Here is a 17201-nt window from a genome sequence, read left to right on the forward strand (position 1 = left end):
GAAGTGGAAGTTGGCTGGCTTCAGGGCTTGGGAATGATGAGGCAGCACTGCTATCTGCAGGACAGGGCAGAGCAGATGGGCTGCAAGCAGTGCCTGCCACCCCATGTCCACGACTGGCACTATGAGTCCTTGTGTTTCTGCTACTCATCACTATGGGTGCCTGCCTGGCACTGCTCACTGTCATCTTCACCTTGGTAACAGACAAGCCTCCCCTTTGCTCCCCCTCCAACCCCCAGTTTCTCCCCTTGACCTACTTGGCCAATACTGAGAGACGCCACAGGGAAGCAAGTCTCCTGATCCAGTCCAACTGCTACCCCCCCCCCCCCCCACCCCGGGCTTTTATTTCTGAAACTTTCACTAAAATTACTACATTCTTAAAGAAAGGCACCAAAATACACGTTCATCCAGGGTGCCATTTTCCCTAAGGCTGACTCTGCTTGTTCTACGCTTCGGCTAGCTCTGGCTAAAAGAAATTGAAACAGGATCATTACAAAATATTACTTTCATCTGTCCTACCCAAGGTGTTTCTAATGTTTGCTAAGCTACAACCACTATTGTGTAAAAAGCACAAAAAGTCCAAACGTAAGCAGTGCTCCTCTCTCCAACACCTACAGCTTCAGGACTGGGGGTCAGTTTAGTTTTGAAGGGGATGCAGTAAAGGCAAGACTTAATCAAATCAGAAGATCTAACATTTCACTCTGAATTCACTCAATTTTTGGTGCTCTTAAATCTCCTGGGACAAGTGGCTTTACAGTGGGATGCCACCAAGAATATACTGACTTTACCATTTTAGGTGTCTTTACATGTTCTCTGGGATTGGCGGGGGGGAAGGGAACGCTTTCATTAGAGTGGCTCTCCAGAACTGCTGTAATTAAAGTGCTCACAGCATCACATGTATTCAGAATCCTTGCACTTCAAAATGGCAGTGGAGGTGCTTTAACTAAAGCCTGTTCTATGAGCTTGAAAACTCTCCCACTGTGGGGATACTGAATACAGGTGACACCAAGGCTGCTGGAGTGTACTAATTAACAAGCTCCAGTAGACTTAATCAAGTCTGCTCTGATGCATTCTAATTAGAATGCATTTGAGCACTTGTTGGGCACGTGTATAGGTGTCCTAAGAATCTTATTCTTATTTTTTCGTTTGCATCTGCCCTTAGGGAAGGTTCTGAATTTGAATCAGAAATAAACAGAGAAACAAAAGGGGTTTCGGAATCCTGATAAAAATATGATCACAACAGATTTCAATTAAGTTCCTAATATGATCCTAAGTTACTTCAGATTTATACCATTGCAACTCACAGCAGAATTTGTTTAATAAATAGCAGTATATGTAGAAAAATGTCGAGTCTTGAACTGTAGAAAACCTACCAACTCAGAAATCCAGTGTCTTTGTAAAAATGGTTGGTGATTTATTGTCATTCTCCACCTCATATTGTGGTCATACAATGCTTGATGCCTTTTCTGAGTCTGCCAAGGAAAATGCCTCAGAACATGAATTACCCTTCGCACTGGTTTGAATCAGCTGCTGACTCAAAGAAGGCAGGTTCCACATTCTGTCATTAACTACCAGTCTGGTCACCATTTACATCTATGTAATTTATAGTAATTCCTCAGCTGTTGGGTTATGCCTTGTTTTTTGCTGCTTAAGTTGTAACTTTCTCTATAGTACTTTTTCAGGTCTCCTCATATCTCTGGACTATTCTTGAATAGGCTTTTAAGATCTTTTTTCATCATCCTATTTCCCTGATAACCTCCTTTTGTCCTTCTTTCCTTAACTCACTCAGCACTGAACCTATACTGTTGCTTTCCATCCTTGTCTCTTTCACTTCATATTTCAGCTTTTAAAACCTGCTGCATACAACAGTGAAACGTGCGATTTGTCTCACACGAGACAACAGAATTCAGTCAGGTGATGCGATTCCCATGGTGCTGAGCCTATTGAGATACTGCAATAAGATGATAGGTATTTTTCTGGAGGAGGTTTTGGGAAATAAGTGTCTTGAGTCACAAAGAAAAATATCAGATTGATGTGCAGAGGTCAAAAAGGTTGTGTTGGAAGCAAGTGTTATCTTATGACAATTTTGGAAGGGGGAGTGCTCCTGAAGAAGGTTGCTAGGTACAAATTGGTAATATTAATTACTCTAATACTCTATAATTAATCTATTACAATATTTTCTTTACTTCCTTATTTATCATTGCAATATTGCCCTTACTTTTTATCTGACTGCATCCCTGTTATAAGTATGCAATGCAGACATAGTTTACAGGCAATTTGAAGTGGGAAATATGAATTATCATTTTTGTACATGCATTTCATTTAGTTTCTGTACTAAAAGTAAAGCAGCTAAACTTTATCTGCAAGAAACATGCTTCTCTTCTGTGCAATCTGGTGGTATCCCAAAGTCTACTTGTTGACACACACACAATTTGCACTGTGTTAAGTAAATCCATTTTAAGTCAATTTAGTTAAAGTGGTATTAAGACTGTGTGGTTGCATTTTGATTGTTTATCAAATGGCTTGTATCAATTTAACTTGAAGTCAGTACCATATTTAAGTAAACAATCCTACTATTATTGATTTACTTTTTATGTGTATGATTTCTTTACCGTTTTCTTAAAATGTTAACATCATTACAGATACAAAGTCTCATGTACCATCATCAAGATACAGTAGTAGTAGGTGCTTCATAAATGTTTATGACAGATTAATAAATAAGTGTCTCACTTGTCACTCATTTCTCGAAAGTCTCATTCAGATGAAGGAACACAGCAGTAATGGAAAAGCAGCTGACACATTTGTGATGTTTAGGACCTCGGTGGGAAGCCTAAACTGTTACAGGCTGCATCTACATATGCACTTTACTGCAGAGTAGACTAATTAGCTGTGGAGTAAAGTGTCACCATCTGTATACATCATGGTATTAGGCCTCAATAAACTAATTAACACCACTACAAGATAGTACTATCTCATGCCAGGGTAATTTACTGTGATTAAACACATGTGTAGATGCTGACCACAGGTATGAATTGTGCCCAGTCACCCCAGCCAGCCCAGGGCCAGACTCCTGCCCACTACCTAGCCACATGGCTCTGAACTTTTAGCACCCTTGGGCCCTGGCCAGCCCCTCTGACACTACCACCTGGGGCTGACCTCACGTGCCCCCTGCCAGCCTGGGCCTGCTCCACCCCAGGTCAGATTGCTGCTGTCCTGGGCACACATGTAGATGCTATGGCTCAAATTGTTCCAGAATGTATTGCTTTGCATTAATTGCATGTGTAAATGCACCCACAGTGGAAGATCCCTTATTATTACTTGTTATTCACAGAGTCAGATTCCTTGTTTTACAGAACATAATATTTATTATTAAACTATAAGTTAATTGTGGGCTTATACTCTCTATGCAAATTACAGTAGTTTTTCTGCCATGTTTTATAATTGATAAAGTTTGTCATGAGATGTCAGGGCTCCATATTTAGTGACATCTTTGATCACACTTCTGATGGATTTTTAGACATAACATGACATTACATGAGCTGATTAGTTCAGTTGTAGCCCTAGAGTCAGTATCTTAAAGCTCATGAAGTTAGAGTGCCTCTTATTTCTAGTGACTTCTACTACTCATGTCATTAGACCAAGAGATCCCTGATACCTGTCATTTCTCTTTACTTCTGTATATACAACAACTGATATAAATGCCTCGTTACAGATTGTTATGCAATGCATAAATGGTTATTTTGGTATTGCTAATAATTGCTTGATACTAAGTATTAAAGATAGGAAATAGATCCACTATTGTTACAAGTTATGATTGCAATTATGGCTTTATGGTCAGTTTCTCAAACAGTCCAAAACTCCCCTACAAAAGCTACTGATGTTATTTACAAACCACCTTTTTATCAAGAAAAGGAAAAGGTTGGATGAAAGGTTGGATGTGAACTTTGTGCCTATGGGGTACAGGAAGGATTTTTCATGCAGTAGGGCAGTATTTGTGCCTGAATAAAACATAGGGCTCCAGGAGTCCTGGGTGGAGGAGGGGCAGCCCTGCAGTCAATACCAGCTGGCTCTTAACCCCTGTCCCTTTGACTGGCTGCTTCCTAGACAAGGCTTTCAAAGGAGCTCTTGAAAACCCCTCCCCCGCATTCAGCACACTTCTTTTAACCCGGCCATAATTTGTCCCATTGCATATTAATGCAGCATATGGATTCGCATAACATTGTGTCATGCAGGTTAAGGATGAAGTCATAAAAGCCCTTTTATTAACAAGAACAATTATAACATTCTGTTGCAACATGCTGACAAATGGAGTGGTGTTTATTAATTGTGGATGCATTATTCACATACTCATTATATATGTACCCTCAATGTAAAGGGCTGCTTGGCAGCGAGATTTCTTTGGGAGCAGAAAAGCCTCCCAAAGGAACTCCAATGCCTGTGACACCCAAAAGACCAGGTAAGGCATTAGGAAATATTCTCAAGGAACAATACTGCCTTCAGCAAGAGAACAGAACTGGGTGACCAGCTAACTCTCTCCTACATCCTATATCCCTGGGGATATGTAGCAAAATTCTAGGAGGGTACATGAGAGGAAGCGGTGGGAAAGTAGAAAGGAAAGAGGAAAGCTTCTACATCACCTCTGACATTGTCAGAGAGGTTACGCAGTGCAGTGGTAGTGACAAAATGTGTTATGTGTAACATGTAGCCATGGGGGTGTGTATCCACATGGCACACCTTGAAAGGGGTAGGTGATCCAGATGGGTCTGAGAACTGTGGATCCAAATCAACAGACTACAAAAGTGGGCTTTAGACAGACTACAAAAGTGGGCAGATGAGAATAGGATGGGGTTCAACATAGACAAATGCAGGGTGCTGCACCTTGGGAGAAGGAATCCACAGCATACATACAGGCTGGGGAGTTCCCTTCTTGAAAGCACAGAGGAGAAAAGGGATCTTGGAGTCATTATTGACTGCAAGATGAACATGAGCCGCCAATGCCAGACCGCAGCCAGCAAGGCCAGCCAGACCTTGCATCCAAAGGTGCATCTCAAGCCGGTCCAGAGAGGTGATACCCGCCCCTCTATGCGATTTTGGTCAGGCCGAATTTGGAGTACTGCGTCCAGTACTGGGCACTGCACTTCAAAAGGGATGTGGCCAGCCTGGAGAGGGTTCAGAGGAGGGCCACCCACTTGGTGAGAGGGCAGCAGGACAGGCCCTAAGAGGAGAGACTGAGGGACCTAAACCTGTTCAGCCTCAGCAAGAGGAGGCTGAGGGGAGACCTAGTGGCTGCCTACAAGCTTATCAGGGGAGATCAACAGCAAATAGGTAGAGCCCTTTTCTCCCCAGCACCACCTGGGGTGACGAGGAACAATGGTAATAAGCTGATGGAGAATAAGTTTAGCTTAGATATCAGAAGGCAATATTTTACAGTGAGGGTGGCCAAAATCTGGAACCAACTTCCCAGGGAAGTGGTCCTCGCCCCTACCTTGGGCAAATTCAAAAGGAGGTTGGATGATCACCCGTCTGGGGTCTTGTGAACCCAGCATTCCTTGCTGCCTGTGGCAGGGGTCAGGCTAGATGATCTGTTCAGGTCCCTCCTGACCCTAGCTACTATGACACTTATTAAACTATGAAACTCCCCAACAGGGATGGACTAGAACCCAGGCCCTGAGCCTGGCCAGCTGTAGATGTGGGGAAGATCTGGATCAGTGGTTCTCAACCTTTTCACACTGGAGGCACACTTAAGAAAATGCTGGCTCCTGGCTTTGGTTCATTTTTTGACTCTGGAAAAGTATCAGTGCTGTTGTTCTGTTGCAAACAACTCAGAAAGCCCCCAGCAGGGCAGGATGCTTTTAACCCTACAGGTTCCTATTCAAAATCTCCCCTTTATCTGGTGACTCCTGTTTGCCCCAGTGCTAAGGCTGTGTAGCACCCTGGGTATCATTTTGGAACCAAGATTTTTGTTTTTTTGTATATCTTCTTGTCCAAGACCAACACAGCTACCAAGTACACCCCTGAAACATGGAAGATGCCGAATTTTAGCTGGTTTTGGATTTTAAATTTCATTGCAGAACAAGAAAGATTTTTTTACCCCCCCTGCCTGCCATCTGACACTTCCAGGGAAGGAATTCAACCTGATCTACACATCAAAGAGCCACTCAGCACAGCCCACAAAGGCACTCTCTTGGACCCAGAGGGACAGCCTTCCATTTTCAGCTCCCTCTGTGCAAGAATGAAGTTTATTTCTTACTTATGGGGACTTTTTACCACCTTGTACCATCTATACTTTTCCCAGAGCCTGCTGAAGCGACTTTGATCCCGAAAGCTTGCAGAAAAGGACGATTTTCTTGCTATTTCCCAGCTGGTTTAATAAAAGGTATCATTTTGGAGCCAAGAGTTCTCGTTTTTTCAAGTAGCACCCTGGGGGCACACTTGATAGGCTCTCAAGGCACCTCAGGGTCCCATGCTCCCCACTCCTCACACTGAGAATCGCTGGTCTGCACCTGTCCAGTCAGGCCCTTCCAGGCAGCCAGGCAAAGGGCTGGATGGGCAGGGAAGAGGAGCCCCAGCTCTAACCCCCCCAGTCTCATCCTTGGCTTCCACAAGTCAGAGTTTCTGGTGGGAATCCGTGAATGGGGGCCCCAGGTGGGGCAGGCAAGAGGGGTGGCCAGGTGCCTGGCCTGCCCCCTTGCTTCCCTCTGTGCCTGGGTGGGGAGCACTTGTGTGCGTGCGTGCGTGTGCGTGGAGGGGGAGTATGTATCTGGGGAGGGTCCAAGTAGGAGGTGTGTGTGTGTGTTGGGGGAGCGTGTATCTGGGGAGGAGTGTGTGTAGATGTGTGGGAGGTGTGGAGGGTGTGGGGGTGTGTGGAGAGGGAGCGTGTTTGGGGGAGTGGGGGGCAGGTGTGGGGGTTGCATGTGGAGAGGGAGCATGTGTGCAGAGGGGAATGTGTGTGTGTGTGTGAGAGAGAGATGAGGGACAGTGTGTGTGGAGGTCTGTGTGTAGGGGGCTGTGGGGAGTGTGTGTGGGGGTTGTATGTGGAGGGGGAGTGTGTGTGTGTGTGTGTGTGTGTGTGAAGGGGAGCGTGTGAGTGGGGGGGTGCGTGTGGGGGGTGGGGAGCTATGTGGGGGTTGCATGTGGAGGGATAGTGTGCATGTGGGGGGTGGAGGGCTGTGTGTGTGTGTGTGTGTGTGTGTGAGCGAGGGGAGGGGTGCGGGGGGAGGCAGGGGCGGGCCGGAGCCAGCCGCGCTGCCTGGCCGCGCTCCAGCCCGGCGCACTAATACAGGCTCGCAGGCTCCAGCCTGACTGACGCCGGCCGGGGCTGCTGCTGCCGCAGCCGCTCTGGCCCCTGCCGCCGCCGGGTTCCTGCAGCCGCTCGCAGGCGCTGTGGGGGGCTCGGGGCCGCGGCGCGGCGCGGGGCGCGGCGGGGCAGGCGGGACCAGGCAGGTAAGAGCCGCGGACCCGCTCCCGGCGTGGCGGGACCGCCTCCACCCTCCAGCCGGCGGGCAGGTGGCGGGGCAGCATCCCCGTGCGGGGGGCAGTGGAGGCATTCCCGCGCCGCGGCCGCACGGAGGGGGGGGGGGGGTGGTGGTCCGGGCCAGGCCAGGCTGTGCTCGGGGGCGCGGCCCGCCCCAAGCCCCGTCCCTCCCGTCCCCTCCCTCCCTCGCTCCCTCCTTCCCGGGCGCGGGTCCCGGCCGCTCCCGCACGCGGCTGCAGGGGGAGGAGGGCGGCGGCGGCGCACGGAGGAGACACAGCGACGCCAGGGTGCGGGGGAAGGAGGCGCGGGGGGACGCCGGGGCTGCGCGGACACGGCTGCTCCGGGACCCGCGCCCGCCCCTGCGGCCGCCACGGGGCAGATCGGGCGGCAGGTCAGTGACACCGGCGGGGGAGCAGGGTGCCCGGAGCGCTAGTCCCGGAGAGGGAGAAAGCTCTGGGAGATCCTCCTCCTCCCCCGTTCTTGGTGCTGCTGCTTGGTGATTGCTACTTTAGTTGTTAAACTAGTAATTGTTACGGTGATGATCGCTGTAGTTGTCATTGTTCTTGTTCGATTGATAGTTCTTTGGTTCAGGGCCGGGCCAACCATGAGGCGACCTAGGTGGTCGCCAAAATTGAGGGGGGGGGGCGCCAAAATTATATGCAGAACAAACTAACAGGAACACCATTCTAAGTGACAGCCCTGGCCAGCTCCGGCTCCACCTTGCTCTAAGACCTTTGGTTGGGGAAGGGGGGAAAGACCTCGGAACCGATCTCGGAAAAGATCACTAGTATCGCGACTCCTACCTTTCCAACTTTTGAGCGGACTTATGACAAGAGCATACCGCTGGCAACGTTATCCTAATTTTCCTCTGTACTGGAAGTGGTGGAGGTGCCAAGGTACCCAGTCTGCCTAGGGCGCCAATTACCTTTGGATGGCTCTGGTTTTGTTATTCCTATTATTTTTGTTATCCTCATCATCAGAATTATTGTATCACCATTGTCATCATCATTATAATTATCGTTGTCCTCATTTCATTATCACCAACCACCATCATCATTATCATGATTATTTCATTATCATCATCATGATCATCACCATCATTATGATTTCATTATCATCACGGATGATGTCATCATCATTATCATAATAATTTCATCATCATTATTATCACTATCATTACCTTTATGGTCACCATTGTGATTATTACCATTATTTTATCATCATCATCATTATTATCGTCATCCTCATTATTGTTGTTATTATTGTTACTATCATTTAGGAGCATCTGAAAAGGGACTTTACAAATGTAGCACCGTACAAATGAATTAATGGGTGCAGTGTTAGTTTATCTTTTTCCCTCTAAATGTCTCCCATTTGCTACTAATCAATCATGCTTGCTTTAAAGAATTCTCATTCATGTGAGCTGAAAAAAAAGGAGAAAACTTCCATAATTAAATGTTTATAGTAAATAGAGGTGATGGAAGAAAAGAAATCATTCTCCACCAAAGATAGCTTCTTAATGAATGAGTTTTGCCCTAATCCCGTTGCAATAGGAAATGATGTGCGAGTTCTTGGAATGTATTCAAGTCTGTGGCTGTCCAGGAAGGATGCTGCAGATAAGACCAAATTCAGTGCTTTATAACTGAAATACATGTAAAAACATGCTTATAAAGAAAGCATCTTTTGCGTTAGGAATACATTATCTTCCCATCTCCTATAGGATAAACTAAATGAATTACTGTAAAATTCTCCTCTGAGCAATAAATCCCCAGAGCAATGGCTGGAACAACTGTCATCACTCAAAGAAACTTCATTCTTTTTAATCTACCCAGACAACTCCCTTCTTTCAGATTTGATAGGTACCAGCATTTGGCTGGCTCATGTCTGTTTCGTATTCATTGTTAAGGAGGGAAATATTTTTTTTAATCCCAGTTCTTTTAACATTTCATTTATTACTCCACTTAAAATAAGCAGCTAGCTCTTGATGTTTTACTAGTGAAATTTATCAAGAGGTGTGTATAACCATTACTCAGTTCTAAAATGGTTTCAGATTCCCGACTGTCTGGTTGTACTGGGAGCTGGAGATGTAAACATTTTCTTCTTTGCTTTGTTATTGGCATTGGTAAAATCTCCAGACAAGCTGTAGTTTTGCATGAATGACTATAGTATGAATCTGTGAAGCAAGGGTATTTTATTAATAATGATTATGGTAATGGGGGTGTTAAAGTTTTAAGATAGCCCTAGAGCTTGGCATAGACACTTTTGTTTGTACATAAACTAAAATAAGTAGGTACATAAACGCTTAACAGACACTCATCTTCATAGGACCCCTGCAAAGTATTAAGTATTGTTTGATACACAAACTTGTCCAAACCCAAATGACAAGTACATGTATGCCCAAAATACACATTTACATTTAAAGGAATCAAATATCCCCAAAGCCTTTATATTCCTTCTGTTGAGCTCAGTAGTAGTTTTATTTTAATAGAAGCACACTTGGGCCTGAAACCCTGAAATCCCAGGAGATGAAGTCAGATAGTTAATTCCCCCTTTTCTCCTTTTCTTTGCAAGTTTTTTTGCATCTCATGTTTGAATTCTTAAGTGTCTGCTGTTATCAGTTAGGGAGATAGCATGTCCCACAGTTTTCTCTGTGGAATACTTAAGTGGTGTAATTTTGATGGTTAATCTATCCGATCTTGATAAAGTTTTATTTTTCCATTGTTTAATTGAAAGAATGTCAGCTGTTAATTACAAGTGACCACTAACCAGAGGACCAAGGCAGTAATTCCAGAATCAGTTGTGCTGTGGCTTCTAATCTAAATTAAGTTAACAGAATAAAGGAAGCCAAAAAGAGAAGAAAAAGTGCTTTGGGTAGTTTACTAATTGCAAATAATACAAAGTTATATTTACTAATGAGAATCTGTATAGTATAATTTGATACTTGGAAATAAACAGAGAAGGGGAAGAAAACAGTATAAATATTTGATCTAAAAAGAATACAGCAAATAATTTTTTTTTGCAAATATCTAGTTGGTCCAATAAAAGTTATCACCTTTGCCATGAGTTTTGATTCCATGAGTGTTTGTTATTCTTAACTGTGTGATTTCCTGCTGCTGGTTGGTATTTGTGTATGTTAACAGCAAAAAATAATAATTACATTAAGGGCATTAAGAAAGCACTTTTTAAAGACTGTCTCTGAGAGCACTTGCCATAAGAAAAATTTAGGACTGGTGTTGACTATAATAAAATGAGCTTTTTCAAAGGTACTGTAAATCATTTCCAATCCTAGATTTTTGTATTATGTTCAAATGATAATGGCATTAGGATTTATACAACTGAAAAGGAACTTACATTAAGGAGTGTGGGGCTACTCTGAAATGGCAATGGAAAATGCATATTTTTTTATATGGCCTAAAAATTTCAGAAAACCCTTTCTTAAGTAGCCATGAAGGGTTACAAGGACTGGAATCAAAACTCTTGGGGATTCTGTTTAATGAAAGTATTTGAGTTGAAATTAAGCTGAGGTGTCTGGAAGAATTGTAGCAGTGCCTCTTACAAAGGTATGATGTAGCATTTTATTTGAGTTCTGAATCAGAATAGTAAATAAGGTGAAGAGGTGTCACTATATAAATTAGGACTCCTCTGCAGTTCAGCAGGTGAGCAGAAGACATAGACATCCCTATTGTTTTCTCTCTCCTATCTACTTAGAAACGCAAACAAAAACTCTTGAGTTTACTTAATCCCTTCTTATCCTGGAAGCTGGTATTAAGGTCCATGTTGCAAAATTAACCCTGTGCTCCTCTCACTAATTAGGAGTACCTCAGGATTCACAGAAAGCTGGAATGCATTTCATGTGTCTCTGTCCCAACAACCTCGATTCTTCCAGCATCTTTCTGTCATTTTAATATTACTGCCATTCTCCCTTTATCCAACCCTGTCTAGCATCTTGGCTCTTTTGGTTCCCCACATTCCCAGCCAGCTCTTGTCACTTCTTTCTTTACAGTACTTCCTAGGTTCATCCCTTCCCTCCCTTTGCTGTCGCCAAAGCATTAGTCCACATTGGCAACTTTCCATCTTGATACTGCAACCTTCTACTTTCCAGCAACCTTATTTCTCTCAGCCCTCTTTGCTCCTTGTCAGAATTACTGCTGCCAAAATCCTGTTCCTGTCTTCTTTGCTTCAGTTCTCTCTCTCTCTCTCACCCCCCCCCCCCAGAATCTCTATATACGCTGCCTTTGTGACTTTGTGTTAAGTTTTTAACCCACTCCTTTCAGAGCTCTCCAAATAAGAGCTTCCCATTAGCTTCAAAAGTGTGGTACATTAAAGAAAGAAACTATGGATCATTACATGTTGTTCTACCTCAGGCTTCCCCTCACCCTCATTACCAGGCTTCAGAAGGAGCAAGATCAGGTCTGTCTTGATTAGCTAGTACTCAGTGTTTGTTCTGTGTTGTATTGTACTTGGCCATGCATATAGACTAAGCAGCAGTAGGCAGGGAGCTGTTGTTTGTTTGGTCTGATTTACCATTCTACAATGCAGTGTTTGCTGATTGTACTGTACCGTGTCAATAACACTTTCAAATGCAAATAATTGTGCTAGTGATAGAATCATAGAAAAACAGGGCTGGAAGGAACATTAAGAGGTCATCTTAGTCCAACCCCTATGCACTAACTGAGCCTTCCATAGTATGGAGTCTTGTGACATTTCTGGGGCAGCGGAACTATTTGTTATACCAGGGATGGCCAGTCCATGGCACATGTGCCATGAGCAACTACTAAATGTAGCATGTAAGCCCCAGGCACTCACTAAAGGAAGGTGCCCAAATGGAGGCAGGGAGGCTCCAGCCATGTGAAGTAAGTTGTGGCAGGACACTGCTGTGAGAGAGAAGAGATGTCAGTATCAAAAGCCAAGTTAACTTTTTCCTGGCCCTGCAGCCACTGCCAAATTCAGGGCTTTATAGCTGCGCTGTATATATAGAGGCCTACCCAACTCAAGGAAGCGGCTGGCTGATTCCATGGGGTGATCCTCCAGTTGGCCACAATTTTTACGGTCTGATTGTGGCACGTGCCCTCTCCCCCAATGCCTCTGATTGGCTGAGAGGCCCCAGTGCCCCCACCCCTCCCTACTGATTAGTGATACAGCCTTGCTTCTCACCACTGATTGGTTGCAAGGGCTGTCTTTCATGTGGCCTCACCCCTTGCCACCAATTGGTGGAGAGCGGTAGGGCCACATGACAGACAGCCCTGTCAGCCAATAGTGGCAAGGGATGGGGGGGCAGCAGCCATCTTGGTCTCCCATTTGTGCTGATAGCCTCCCTCCCATTTTCACCCCAGGCAGGGTGTGTGGCCAGGCTATAGTTCTTTGAGGACTGCCAGCATTTTATTTTCAGTAAGTATTTTTTCCCCCGCAGATTTTGCAGGAATTGCCGTATTTCACAAGAAATGCTGGATTTCGTGATTTTTGCAAAATCACAATTTTGGTAGGTCCCTAGCTATATAAAACTCTGGTTGTTGCAGAGCCAGAGAAGGTTAACCTGTCTTTTGGGGTGGTACCTCCTCTTGCAGCAGTGTCTTGCCCTGACTCTGAGACTTAAGCTTCCCTGCCTGCATTGTGGTGCTCCAGGGCACAAACTCTATTAGAGCAGCACATAGGGAGAGAATGGGACTGAGTTTGTGGCACACCTACAAAAGTTGGCTACCACTGTATTATTCAGTGATGGTGGGCCTAGGCCCACCAGGAATGACAAGTTATAGTAGTGGCTAGAGGGAAGCCATTAAATGGATAACAACTATAAATTCTTGGGACAGCAAATGATAAAGCAGGAACAGAAGTGGAGTTTATAGGTTAATGACAATAATATGACCACAGGGCTCAAGATTAGAAAGTTTGCAATATTCAACAAAGTCGATTCTTTATACATTTAATTTTCTAGATCAGCAGATCGCCTTTCCTGGTTGTGGGCCAGAATGACCTGTCTCAGGTCAGGAAGACAAGTGCTGGAACCTGCCCATAGCCAGCGCTTCTCCCCATTGTGGCGCTGAGAAAGCATCCACACCCAGTACTTCTCCCTATAACAGCATGGAGAGGGTGTTCACAACTGGCCATTCACAGGAAAAGCCAGGATTATTATCCCATTTTACTGATGGGCAAACTAGGGAACAGAGAGAGAAATTGATCTGCCCAAAGCCACAGGCCAGTGGCAGAACTGGCAATGGAAATCTCAGTCTCCTGAGTCTAGTGCTGTAGTCACTGGCCATGCTGTCCTAAGCAGCAATTATAGGTCTGCATTTTCATGTACATTTGGTTAAATTCAGGTACCTAAACTCATAAAAGTTCCTTGATTTTCAAAGGGGGAAAATCCTACAACTCCAAGTGAAGTCATTGAGAGCTGTCAGTCTCCTACTGATAGAATCTTCCATCTTTTCTTACATTATAATGAAATAATCAAATTCCATGTAAAGCCTGGTCTTGTTCAATTGTCCCTGTGCAGGAACTGGGTGGAAATGCCCAGTCCACCATCAGCAGCTGCGCTTCATACCTTCTGCGAAAAGGCAGAACTCCTAAATTCATACTTCCTGTTGGTGTTCCTGAAATCAAACAGGGGCTATTTACCTGACCAGAGGCCCAGGGAACATAGGGAAGACAACAGACTACGTGAAATCAGTACCAAACAAGTGAGGGATTTCCTACAACACCTGGACGTTTTCAAGTCTGTTGGGCCAGATGACCTGCATCCAAGAGTCCTGAAAGAACTGGCTGACCTTATAGCAGCACCACTGATAAAGTTGTTTGAGCAGTCATGGAACTTGGGAGTGGTCCCGGACAACTGGAAGAGGACCAACGTAGTGGCCATCTTTAAGAAAGGGAAGATGGATGACCCTGCAAACTAAAGTCTGACTTCGGTCCTGGGTAAAATATTTGAAAAGTTTGTTAAGGAGGCCATCAATTACAAGCTGGTAACTGATGGGGTATTAAAAAGCAACCAGCATGGCTTTGTTGAGGGTAGATCGTGCCTGACAAACCTAGTGGCCTTCTATGACCCAGTAACTAGTCATCTGTATGAGGGACATGAGATTGATGTCATTTACTTAGACTTCAGTAAAGCCTTTGATTCTGTTTTCTAAGGGATTCTCTCAACCAAACTGGAGGGTACTGGGCTGGACCAGTCTACAGTGAGGTGAGTGGAAAAGTGGCTTAGAGGTCACTCCCAGAGAGTTGTAACTGACAGGATGGTGTCATCCTGGAGGGCCATCTCCAGTGGTGTCCCCCAGGGATCAGTACTTGAATCCAGCGTTCCCTCTAAGACACGTTCCCTCTAAGCCATACAGGCACACCTGGAAGTGTGGCATGAGCACACCTGTGCTTAGCAGGAACGCTGCTTGGATCCATGCTCTTTAATAGGTTTATTGGATGAGGGGGTGGAAAGCTCAGTGATTAAGTTTGTGGGAAAATGTGGGTACTTCAGAGGATGGGGTAAGGATCCAGGATGACCTTGACAGACTGGATTTATGGGTGGAACGGAATCAGGTGAGGTTTAACAGGAAGAAGTGTAAGGTTCTTCATCCGGGTAGGAAGAGCTTTCACCATAACTACACAATGTGTGGTGGTCCACTGGCTGGCACAGCATCTGAGCGAGACCTGGGGGTCACGATCGACAGGAAAATGAACATGAGCCAACAGTACGATGAGGTTGCCAGTAGGGCTCTTGCGTGCATCAACTGATGTGTTGCCAATAGATCCAGGGAGGTGTTTCTCCCTCTCTATTCGGCATTGGTGAGGCCAGAGCTGGAGTACTGTGTCCAGGTCTGGGCACCGCACTTCAAGAAGGATGTGGATAAGCTCAAGAGGATACAGAGAAGGGCCACCCATATTATTAAGGGTATGGAGGATAGGCCCTATGGGGAGAAACTCCGGGAACTGGGCCTGTCCAGTCTGAGTAAGAGAAGGCTGAGAGGTAACTTGATAGCCACCTACAAGTATGTCAGGGGTGAGCATCAAGATCTAGGGGACCATCTTTTCAGGAAGGCACCTCAAGGGAGGATGAGGACCAATGGGCATAAGCTAATAGAGGGTAAATTCAGGCTGGATATAAGAAAAAACTTTTTCTCCGTAAGGGTCACCATTCTGGAACACACTCCCAGCAGAGGTGGTGCAGTCACCATCCTTGAAGGTGTTCAAGATGAGGCTGAACAAGCACTTTGTTGAGCTTGTCTGAGCTCAATAATGTCCTGCCCACAGCAGGGGACCGGACTTAATGATCTTACAGGTCCCTTCTGGTCTATCGATTCTATGATTCTGTGAAAGAATCCCTGCTGCTGCATCCAGCCACAGGCAACTCCAGTAATAGCAGGATCATCCCGGCCCTCAACGTTCTCCTTTTCCCTGGAATATGGGGTGCCAGATCACGTACAGGCTGGGCTTGTAGACACCCAACACCAGTTGCTCCAGATCTGTATCGTGAGGTTCCATGCTATGGTGGGCTCAGTTAATGCAGAGCATTGGTGGGGTTCAGGAAGAAAAGCCTGCATGTGAGCCTTACAACATCAGCCATTTTCCAGTCATACACAGAGAAAGCCATTTCAGAAAAAAGATTTGAATATGCTGCATTACATCTGGTTTACCTCTACTTGCCATTGATCAGATTGGAAGTTCTTTCTTCTAGACCTTTACTTAGAAACATCTTAATTTTGTTTGCTGTGCACTGTTTTACTTTCAGCTACCCCAAATGATGTCATCTTCATAGAATCATAGAATAATAGAGAAGTAGGGCTGGAAGGGACTTTCCAAGGTCTTCTAGCCCTGTGGTTTTCAACCTGTGGTCTGCAGACCCCCAGTGGCCTGTAAACTGTGTCTAAGGGGTCCACGAAAAATGACTATGATCAGTCAAAAGTATGTGAATACCTACACTTACAATTCAAAAGCATCCACACCTCCATTTGAAATTTCCAAAGGGGTCTGCACCTCCATTCAAATTTTTTTAGTGGTCTGCAGATGAAAAAAAGGTTGAAAACCTGCTCTGTCCAACCCGCTGCTCTAGTCCAACCCGCTGCCTGAGGCAAGATCATCCCTATCCGAAACATCCTATACAATCCATAATCTAAACCCTACATAAGACTACTGTCAACCCTGACACAACACAGACTTAACACTCTAACCTGCCGCAAATAAACGGGAACCATGGCCTCCAACCTCCTGCTTCTATGAAATGTTGTCTATATAAGCTCAAGAGATGCTGGGTAGAGGGCCACATCCCATACTGGAGAGGAAGGCAAAATCTGACCATGGGTAAAATTCCTTCCTGACTCCAAAAATGGGGATTAATCTGACCCTGAGCAGAGGGGCAAGAATGTCTGGCTTTGGTCCCAGCAGGAGCATTGGCATGTCTGAGATTCAGGTCACCCAATCAAAGTCCCCAGCCTTGGCTGTAGCTGACAACCAATGCCTCTGAAGAAGGCTTAAAAAACACCCTGACACACGTAGCAGAAAAGGGTGGGGGGAGCAACCAGCAAAGCCCACAACATAGGAAATACCTATAGGGGAACGTAAGCCTAGATCATCTCTGACCAGTGGCTGTCTGACCTCTTCTTGAACACCTCCATTGATGGAGAGTCCACAACTTCCCTAGGCAGTCTGTTCCACATCATACATCAAACACATCATACATCCTTCTGGGCTGATTAACATAATACAATAGGGTTACGTACTGAGAGGTGCCTAACACCTGAGTTTC

General features: G+C 45.3%; 1 protein-coding gene across 4 annotated transcripts in view; it reads left to right on the forward strand.

Annotated features, from left to right (window-relative positions):
* The first annotated feature begins 7314 nt into the window (after window positions 1-7314).
* Window positions 7315-17201, forward strand: part of SMAD9 (SMAD family member 9) — a 67821-nt gene continuing 57934 nt past the window's right edge. The window contains exon 1 of one of the 4 annotated variants that reach the window (XM_059715210.1): window positions 7315-7440. The gene's annotated coding sequence lies outside the window, so the exon portion shown is untranslated. Of the gene's footprint in view, window positions 7441-7757; window positions 7863-17201 lie in introns of those variants that run through there. The other 3 variants (XM_019498296.2, XM_059715158.1, XM_014603413.3) reach the window with 3 other exon arrangements.

The sequence above is a fragment of the Alligator mississippiensis genome, chromosome 1, assembly GCF_030867095.1.
Source record: "Alligator mississippiensis isolate rAllMis1 chromosome 1, rAllMis1, whole genome shotgun sequence".
NCBI classification, from domain to species: Eukaryota; Metazoa; Chordata; order Crocodylia; family Alligatoridae; genus Alligator; species Alligator mississippiensis.